The sequence below is a fragment of the Lygodium microphyllum genome, chromosome 24 (assembly GCF_053477565.2).
Source record: "Lygodium microphyllum isolate KBCC chromosome 24, Lygodium_microphyllum_v1.1.10, whole genome shotgun sequence".
NCBI lineage: Eukaryota > Viridiplantae > Streptophyta > Polypodiopsida > Schizaeales > Lygodiaceae > Lygodium > Lygodium microphyllum.
This window is the reverse complement of record NC_141158.1, coordinates 39,848,544-39,858,118: the sequence shown is the minus strand read 5'-3', so window position 1 is coordinate 39,858,118 and position 9,575 is coordinate 39,848,544. Positions and strand designations below refer to the sequence as shown.

The 9,575-nt window shown below is 43.7% G+C and overlaps 1 pseudogene; it reads left to right on the top strand.

The window, feature by feature from the left end:
* The first annotated feature begins 7,665 nt into the window (after positions 1-7,665).
* On the top strand, positions 7,666-9,290 carry LOC148015000 (uncharacterized; annotated as a pseudogene).
* Positions 9,291-9,575: the final 285 nt, after the last annotated feature.

Here is a 9,575-nt window from a genome sequence, read left to right as displayed (position 1 = left end):
AAGCAGGTTGGCAAGTTCTTGCGCAAGTTTAACTTGCAAGAGGATGAGTAGTCATCCTGTTACATCACCCTTATTGGGAAAATTTGCCAAGTTTAGGGAAGTTAGGTATTTGCTTGGAAGCAAATGATCAATCAATAAATTAAAGCAACATGGTCGCCAGGGTTTACTGTTAATAAAACCTAAGGTATTGGTTAAGTTGGGTTAACAGGGTATGACCCTAACCCAAGGACAAAAGGATGAACAAATAAATCCTTGGGGGATCTTGCCAAATCGAAATTAATCCGAGATCGAATGCTGGATGCATTCGGAGAGAAGGATTCACTCCTTAATAGTTGGCCAAATAAACGACCACTGAAATTGATTGTGCTTGTAATAGTTTAGAAAGCATTGTTTGCATTGTTTGCTCAAGGAACTAAAGGATGAATAGATATCTAAATGCTTCATGTTGAAGGCCTGAAGGGAGAGGCAGCTTCAGTTACCCCGACTGCGTGCCTGACCCTAACCAAGGGGGTTGTTGACCGCGCCGGGAACGTGGAACGAACCCGCCGCGAGAGGTCTTTCCGTTGAGCTCTACTTGGAGCAGGAGGACGCTTGGGTGCCAGGGGGGCTCTGGCCGTAAATCCCTCGCCTTCCGGGTCTTGCACAAGAGGCTAACGTGACTCGGGATTGGATCTCGAGGTCCGCATACTAGTCTACGGGCAGAAGCTTGGAATAGTGATCCCTAGTGGATTACTGGATACGCCTTTGGGCGGATTATGGACTAGCCTACGGGCGAAACTCCTTGTATTTCAAAATGATGAAATGATAATAAAGAAGTTGCTTGATATTGTTTTTCTATGTCACGTGATAAGATTACGTGAAGGAACCAGTGCTTAACAGGGTTAATTAAAGAAGCTGATTGTTATATGTCAAATTAATGTGTTAGATAATTACATAACTAAAACAAACCGAGGAAAGTGCGGAGGATGGACCATGGGTCCGTCCTACGGATGGGTGGTTCCGGTTAGCCGGGAACTTTTCTCAAAAATCTCGAAGAACAGCGGGTTGATCATCATCATCAAAACGAATAACGAGAACGATGACCTAGAGTTACATCTTACCCAATTTACGTTGTCTTAGGGGAACGGAATGGGACTATGCCTTATGGCTGAGAGGTTGAGTTTTGCATCCCTCTCGTTTCCCATTCTCCTTGAACCAAGTGCAGCGTGAATCCGCTTCGGACCTGGTGTTTCTGCGTAAAGTAGTTCGCTTGGGTCTGACGCTAGTTGCTGTTAGCTAATGACCAAACAGGAAAACCCAAATTCCGGTCGATCCTAAGTGGGAACGGCCAGGATACTTCCGCTACGTGGCAGACACGGGAAGACCTAGATTGCAAAACCCGTAACATTCCATGGGAGTGCCGGGCGGAGTTTTCTAGACATCCCTTCCGATGGACTGCTAAGACGTGTCCTGGATGATTCTAGTGGACACGTTACACTTGGTATCAGAGCCGACCAACAACGGAATTGTTTTTATGAGATCTCAATAAAATAAAGTAAAGAAATTGTTGCTGTCCAAACATTTCCTCATCTTCAATACTGTCTTGCAGAACTATGAAGCGTGGAACAAGTTTTTGGTGTTCCGGATCATGTTTATGACTGCAATGCATTCTCCGCATTATAGGCAGAGAGTTGAAATGATGAACATCCTGGAGCAGATTTATAATCCATCACCTTTATATATAGAACGAAGATGGACTCGGTCTTCAAGAATCTACTACATAGCTGCCCACCGGTTCGCTTATCTACAAACCAACCTAAAGAGGATCAAGTGGTTGGAAGACTTGAAAGTCGTGAAGCTGTTCATTTTTGTGGAAGCTCACGTAAATTCGACTTTGCATATTCAAGGTCAGAGGGTTGAATTAAACTCATATGTATATGAGGAAGTAACCCGTGTAATCCCAACCGACAGGATTAAGGTGTTGGGCCACCATGAGAAGTATGGATTCCAGCGGAAAGGATATCCTGAACTTCCAATGAACACTACAAGGGATCGGGCTCATACCCGCGCTCCTAGCCGCACAAAATGACTTGGGAAAAAAAGTGTCGGGCCCGTGTAATAGCGCGTGTATCATCACGGCCAGAGTGTAAAAGCGCGTGTACAGTGACAGCCAGTCGCGCGAATACACGACCCCATACACGCGTTCTGCGCAGTTTTACTGCAAATTTACACGCGAATCTATCAGACTATCCGCGCAAATATACGCGATTTTGACAGATGACACGCGCTTATACACGCGATCACAGAGGGAAAAAAAAAATCCAGAGAGTGCTTTTGGGTGCTTGGATGCTGTTCCAGCATCCAGCCACCCAAAGGCACTCTCTGGATTTTTTTTTGGTGCATTGCACCATAAAAAAAGAGCGATTTAGATTTCAAGACACGAGACTCACTCTCTATGAATACACGATTCAATATTACTATCTAAAACTTAATACACGACTCAAGACTCACGATTCAATACATTGTCAATACATGATACATTTGTGTACAAGGGAGTCCATATGTCAAAATAGCCCATGGCTTTAATTAGAAACAAATATATACAAAGTCAAATAGGGAGCTAGGTGCAAAAAAGCCCATGGCTTCAGTTACAAAAAAATTTTGTACAACCACATCCTACAGTATTCGGAAAGCTAATCAGAGGATGATGAGGACCCTGTGCTCTCTCCATGATCAGAGGAGCTCGCATCGGTATATTCCGATGAGTGGTGCTCGCCTCCACCAGGAGTAGTGGCACGAACATCAGCAGTGGCGGCTGGATCATCAGGGGCAGGAGCATCAGCAGCTTGTGCCTGTTCAAGAAATATACCGTATGTAAGTATACATATATATGCAATTAAATAAACCGAAATCATTCATTTAGAGTTTTCAAGTACCTGTCGACCGTATGGTCTCATGGCCGCGTCAAACTGCGCATCCGTAATACGTCCCTCGTTTCTGAAGATGGCCCACGTGTCACGTCTGCTATTGCGGCGAGCATACCCAGTCTCGTGGGCTGTGGGCCTCCTCCCCATAACCCGTCGCTGTAACATAATCAAGATAGTTTGTAAGATCAAAACAATCATAGAATCAATGAATTTGGCAAACAATCAAATAAAGAGGCAAGTTACTTACGAACTCTGCCTCCCACGACTCGACGCCGCCAGATCCGAAATGCGACGATCCAATGGTCTCCATCTGGATCCGTCGTGCCTCCACATGCTACCTGCTCTTCACGCCTCCCTCTGCACGCTTCTTTGCCTCCTTCCACTCACGTTTGTGGGCAGTGGCAGGTTTCTCACAAGGATAGCCACCCGCAGCTACATTCACCCCATCATCGTACGCGAGTTTCTTAAGGTGAGATCTTTTATTACTTAAGATCTCCCTTATTCGCGTCCTTCCCCATACATCCGAGAATGTCGCTCGTGGGGGATTGGGGTACCGACTATGTACACTATCTAGGACCTCCCTAACTAACCGGCTATCCTGATCTTTAAATTTTACAAAACAGTTTCTATACATGTTTGAAACTACCCCCCGCATATACTCCATCACCTCTTTCCCTCTCGCATCCATGACTACCCCGCCCCTATCCGTAACATCGTAGAAAATCTCTCCCTCCACCTCTCTCGCCTCCTCCGACTCCTCACTGTCTCCTCGTACATGCCTCCCTCCATGCCCTCTCTCACCGCGTGCCCTACTACCCCCCCCCACCAAAGCACCCGCCGCATAATCCTCCACTCCCGCTCTCCCTACTGCGGCGTCGGATCTCATCTGTACTGCGGGAGTAGCCATGGCTAGGGGTGGCTGCACGTGACTGTGTACGTGACTGTGGCTGTGAGGGAGCACGTGATGGTGGCCGTGAGCCCTCACGTGACGGTACAAAGGAGGGTGTGCGTGAGTGTGTCCGTGCAGGGGTGTGTCTCCTCGGTGAGCATGTATGCGCAGGGGTACGTCTCACCGGACTCGCAGGCGTAGACGGCAGTGGAGAGGCTTGTGTACTTGGGGGCGCGGTGTGACCTGGGAGTCTAGGAGGAGGATGGGCATACATATACTCTGTCAGCTCCACTGGATTAGGATGGCGCCCAAAATGGTTTATCATCTCCATCATCCAAGTGGCGTATGCCCACGGATCGGAGGAAGAGCCTGGATCCATGAAGAATCTGCAAAGCGTCAAAATTCCGCCTCAATGAACCAAGCAAAACATGCATATAAAAAATAAACATATCTCCTACAATATATCTCCTCAATATATCTCCTACAATATATAACCTACAACATATATCTACCATTCTAGAAAATAAACATATCTCTTACAATACCAAACATCGAATTAGTAGAAGATCATAAGCCAAAAGAAGAAGTTCATTTCGAATTAGTGACGAAATTCATGAAAAACAAAAACTCTTTCCTCTATCTTGACGGACATTGTCCATCAAGGGAGAAATGACTAAACACATACACAAGGGTTCCTTCTTCTCTCTTTCCTCTATCTTGACGGATGTCGTTTGTCAAGAAATAAATAGTTAAGCACATATACAATGTGTGTGAATTCTATCCTCTGTCGCTTTCAAGTACACATAGCACGGGTGGAAAGAAAGAAAGCGACAGATTTGCCAAAACAAACAAACGACAACCAACCTCTTTGAAAAGTCTTTGAAAAGTGAGTTCGTTGATTCTTGCTTCTCTCTCCCTTTCTATGTTGTCTGCACCCTTTGCTTCTTTTGGGTAGTCCAAGAGGGAGAAGGCTGGTTGGAAGAGGCAGGTTCGGGGGTTTGGAAGAGCTGGAGGCAGAGGTACTGTAGCGACAAAGAAAGAAGAAGAAGAAGTGTTTTGAAAGAGGGCTTTTGAAAGAAAGAAAGCGACACAGAAAGAAGAAGTGTTTTGAAAGAGGGCGCGCTTTTGAAAGAAAGAAAGCGACGCGCGCGGTAGGTAAACGCGAAAAGCACGCGTGTAAAAGCGCGTGTAAAAGCGCAGCAGAATACATTGTAGACGCGCCTGTACACGCGACATAGAGACTGTTTATACTTTTTTTAAAAACTGATTATTCTTGTGTATCCATTGTTTTGTGCATAGGATGTGTATGATTTCACTAAAAAATGATCCTACTTCTGTAGTGGTTATTTTGGACATAGCATGTCATCATCCTCTTCAAGCAGTTCTGGTGAGGATGAGACAATGCGTCATCGTGATCGCGACGTGTGGCTGGCACAAAGGATCAAGTGTACGTGTAATCGATGTCAAGGGTGCATTGTACGAGCGCGTCGAATTACATTGAATCACATCTCGATGTATGGAGAATGGATTCAAACAGGTTTAGAGGTGAGAAGATGTGAATTGAAAGTATTAAAATGACTCATGGTGTGCAAATTAATGGAGCGCGTTGTAATATATATACTGTGATTGAAGCAGGATGCAGTACCACACCCTAACATGGTGCCATACGCACGACGAGAGCATGCAAAGCGTCGACGAGATGATGCTGGAGCTTCGGGATCTGTTGTCGGAGATGAGTGGGAAAGGGATGACAATAGCCCTGCACCCCACGAAGTTGTGGAAGAGGAAGTGTTTGATGACATGGTACGGAATCTTTTTAGGGATGATCGCAAAGGTGTGGACGACAATGATATGGAACAAGAGCATCTCTACAACGCTTCATCGACACCGGTTTTTGAAGGGTGCACATTCTCTATTTTACGTGCTTCACTTGAACTGCTCAATATACAAACAGTTTATGGATGGAGCAATGCAAGTCTTGACGCATTATTGAAGTAAGCATTGTAACTTGCAAATTTGAGTTAGTGGTTTTTGGTTTATAGTATAGGGTTTAGGGTTATGGGCTAATTGATGATATTGGATGCAGGCTATTATCAAACATGCTTCCAAAGGGGAATAGACTACCCACCTCAAGAGACAAAGCGAGGCGCTATGTGACATCTCTTGGAGGATTGGATTATGATCGCATACATGCATGCGTCAATGATTGCATTCTCTTTCGTGGGACGCATAAGGAGGCTCGACAGTGTCCCACTTGTGGTGAAGCAAGGTATAGAACAGATGTGAAGAGTTTTGATGTACCTCGTAAAGTCTTGCGACACTTTCCTATAATTCCTCGCATCAAACACATGTTCAAGTGCAAATCCATAGCAGAGCTCATGTCATGGCATTCCTCGCATCGATCGGATGATGGCATGTGGAGAATTCCTGCAGACACTCCTGCTTGGAAGCATATTGAAGATGAGTGGCCCAGCTTTAAAACAGAGCCCAGAAACTTGAGACTTGGCCTAGGTATGGATGGAGTGAATCCGTTTGGTTTCAAGAGCACCGCATACAGCGTGTGGCCGGTTGTGTTGGTGAATTACAACCTTCCACCATCAATGGCGATCAAGAAGGGACATCTTATGTTATCCCTTATGATTCCAGGGAAACATAAAGTCAAGCATATGGATGTTTATCTTGAACCGTTGATTGATGAGTTGAAGGAACTATGGAGAGGTGTTGCGGTAGTGGACATTAGTAGGCCTCCCTCCTCTCGACACTTCGACTTAAAAGCAGTGTTGATGTGGACAATGCATGACTTTCCAAGATACAGCGATTGTTCTGGTAAGAATTCTAACTACCTCCCGACTCTAATACTACTAGCTATATCAATTATAACTATTGACTTTATTATTCTAACTTTTTTTTTATTTTAACAGGTTTGAGGACATCGGGTAAACATGCATGTCCTATATGTGGCCCTTCATTGGTACATGAGTATGCTGATGGTTTGTGTAAGACCATATTCGATAATCATCATCGATTTCTCCCATCAGATCACCCTAAATATGCTCCTAGTAAGAGGAACATTCATCCACAGACACTTCGTGCAAAAGATTGGAAGCGTATTTGGGAGTCTTCAAATGTTCTTCCTCCAGATGGCATGAATAGGTACATCTCCATTGTTTTCAATCTTGTTTTGTGTAGTCTCTAAAGTTGGAATAAAGATGACAGTCTGCAATCCCTTGTGTAGGTACTCCATTTTTTTCCAGCTACCATATTGGACCCATCTCAAGATCAACCATCTTCTTGATCCCATGCACATCTTCAAGAATGTGGGATCTAGTATTTGGGAACATGTTATTGGTAAAAGAGACAATGTTAGCGTACGAGAGGACTTGCAGGTCGCAGGACGTATGCGTCAAGCTTGGCCACGAGAGGAGGGTGGGCACGTTCGTCTTCCGCCTGCTCCCTGGATTATATCAAAGAAGGAGGAGAAGCAGGTAAAGCAAGCCATCACCACTTTGCGTACTCCCACTGGATGCATGAGATCGTTGAAGGGAGCGTTTACAACCACTAAGAAAAGAGGGGTTGAGCAACTACATGGGTTGAAGTCCCACGATTGGCACAAGATGCTCCAAGTAAGTGTTTTCCAATTATTGTAGGTTGAAATTAAATTTTGTAATGCCCTAACCCAAATATACATGTGCTCTTATGTGCGCAGTTCATACTACCTACTAGCATCAACCATTGTGTAGACAGGAGTTTGAAAAGATGTATTTATAAGATGGGCGAGCTTGTGAGGTATGTAAATCCCATGTAAGATCACCCTTCATTATACCTTGCAAAATGAATGTGCATGAGGTATAACGTACTGTGCATTTATTTTTCAGATATGTTAGTTTCAAAGCAATTGATCCAGCCACATTGGATGATGCGCGTGTTATGGCAGTGGAGGTGGTTTGTATGGTAGAGGAGACTTTTCCGCGAACCATTCTCACAAGTCAACTACATCTCATTGTGCATTTAGTGGATGAAATTGCTTTATGTGGCACTGTGCATGCCCGTTGGATGTTCTTCCTAGAGCGCTTCATGAAGACCTTAAAAGACTTTGTGAGGCAAAGTGCAAGGCCCGAAGGAAGCATGGCTGAGGGTTGGTTGATACAAGAGTCTCTTGTATATATATCAGAATTTCTTGATCAGGTGGATAGCTCTTTGCCGTGACTATGGAGCAATGAAGAGGACTTGAGGATGACGTCTATTGTGCCTCAAGGAAAAGGACAGAGCAAAGTAATTGAGAGAACATTGATTGATGATCTTAATTTCACTTGCATCCTTAATAGTGATGTGATGAGCAGATGGGTTACAAGATACGAGGATGCAAAGACAAAAAGGCAAGCAGACAGAGCTCTCTTTCGGAGGCAACATGGCTCTCGTAAGGCGTACCCTAAGCATCTAGCAACACTTCTGAATGATATTCATGTTGATTGGTTGCATGAGGAAATGGAGAGAGCAGAGAGAGATGAGGGGCTGCATATCACGGCGGAAGAATGGGAGTATGCACGAGGATGCATGTTAAAGGTACATAGAACAAATGTAAATTTGCATTCTTTGTAAGTGATTGGCTTTTCATATTTATTCACATTAATTGCTTACATAGATATTGCTTATATTTTGGTCCAGTGCACTATGTTCAATGCTATATGGTGTGAAGGCAAGCATTTTCGAACACAAAGAATAGATGAAAAGAGGAATACACAAGATTGCGGTGTCATTAGTAGCTTTGAGGGAGCCAATGGAAAAATTGATGATTATTGTGGCACAATCCAAGACATATACAGACTTGACTTTCGCCGCTTCTTTGTGTATGTTTTGGATGTCAAATGGCAAATGAACGTGGTGGAAAAAGGGCCTAATGCAACGATAAAACGCCATGCAAGTGGCTATGTAACTATTGACTCTACAAAGTTTTGGCAAACAAAGAAAGATAGGCTCGTATTGCCACAACAATGTGAGCAGGTATGCATTTTTTTACAAATGTGTTTCATGTACATATATATCTAAGCTCGCGCACCCCTTGACTTTTGATATGCTAATTAATTAATGAATTATGTGTATTTGAGCAGGTTATCTATCTGCCAATGGTGCATGACAGTAAATGGTGGTATGTCATCCCTATTGCACCACGTTCCAAAGTAATGTATAATACATTCACTGATATGGAGCATATGGAGGATGTGGCAAGCCGCAAAGAAGATGATGTCGAACATGCCAATGTAGATGATCATGATAATGAGGATGAGCGTGCCATTTCTCATGATCATGAGGATGACCCTTCCATTGAGGATGATGGTGATGATGATGAGAATGATCAAGGCATCGGTACCATTATCAATGGGCAAAATAGCGATAGTAGAATAAATTTAATCGTAGCCTTACAAATTGATCAAATGGATATTGATGTTGATCGTTTGGCAAGGATGGATCTTATTGAAGATGAGATCGAACCCTAACCAATCCATCACTGTATTGTTCCAAATTCATGACATTTCTATTGTATACTTTGTCTTTCAATAACCATATGAAGATATATTTTTCAATATATTACGTTGTTGTAAGTGCATGTAGTGGGATTTTGTAATGGTTTGTAAACACTGCAATGCACAATGACATTTTTAAAACTTAATGGTTTTCTGTTTTGAAAAGAAATGGATTTCTGTAGTTAGGCTCTGTGTCGCGTGTAACAGAGCATGTATTATGACAGTTTTAACGCGCAAATACACGCGCCCTCACATGCA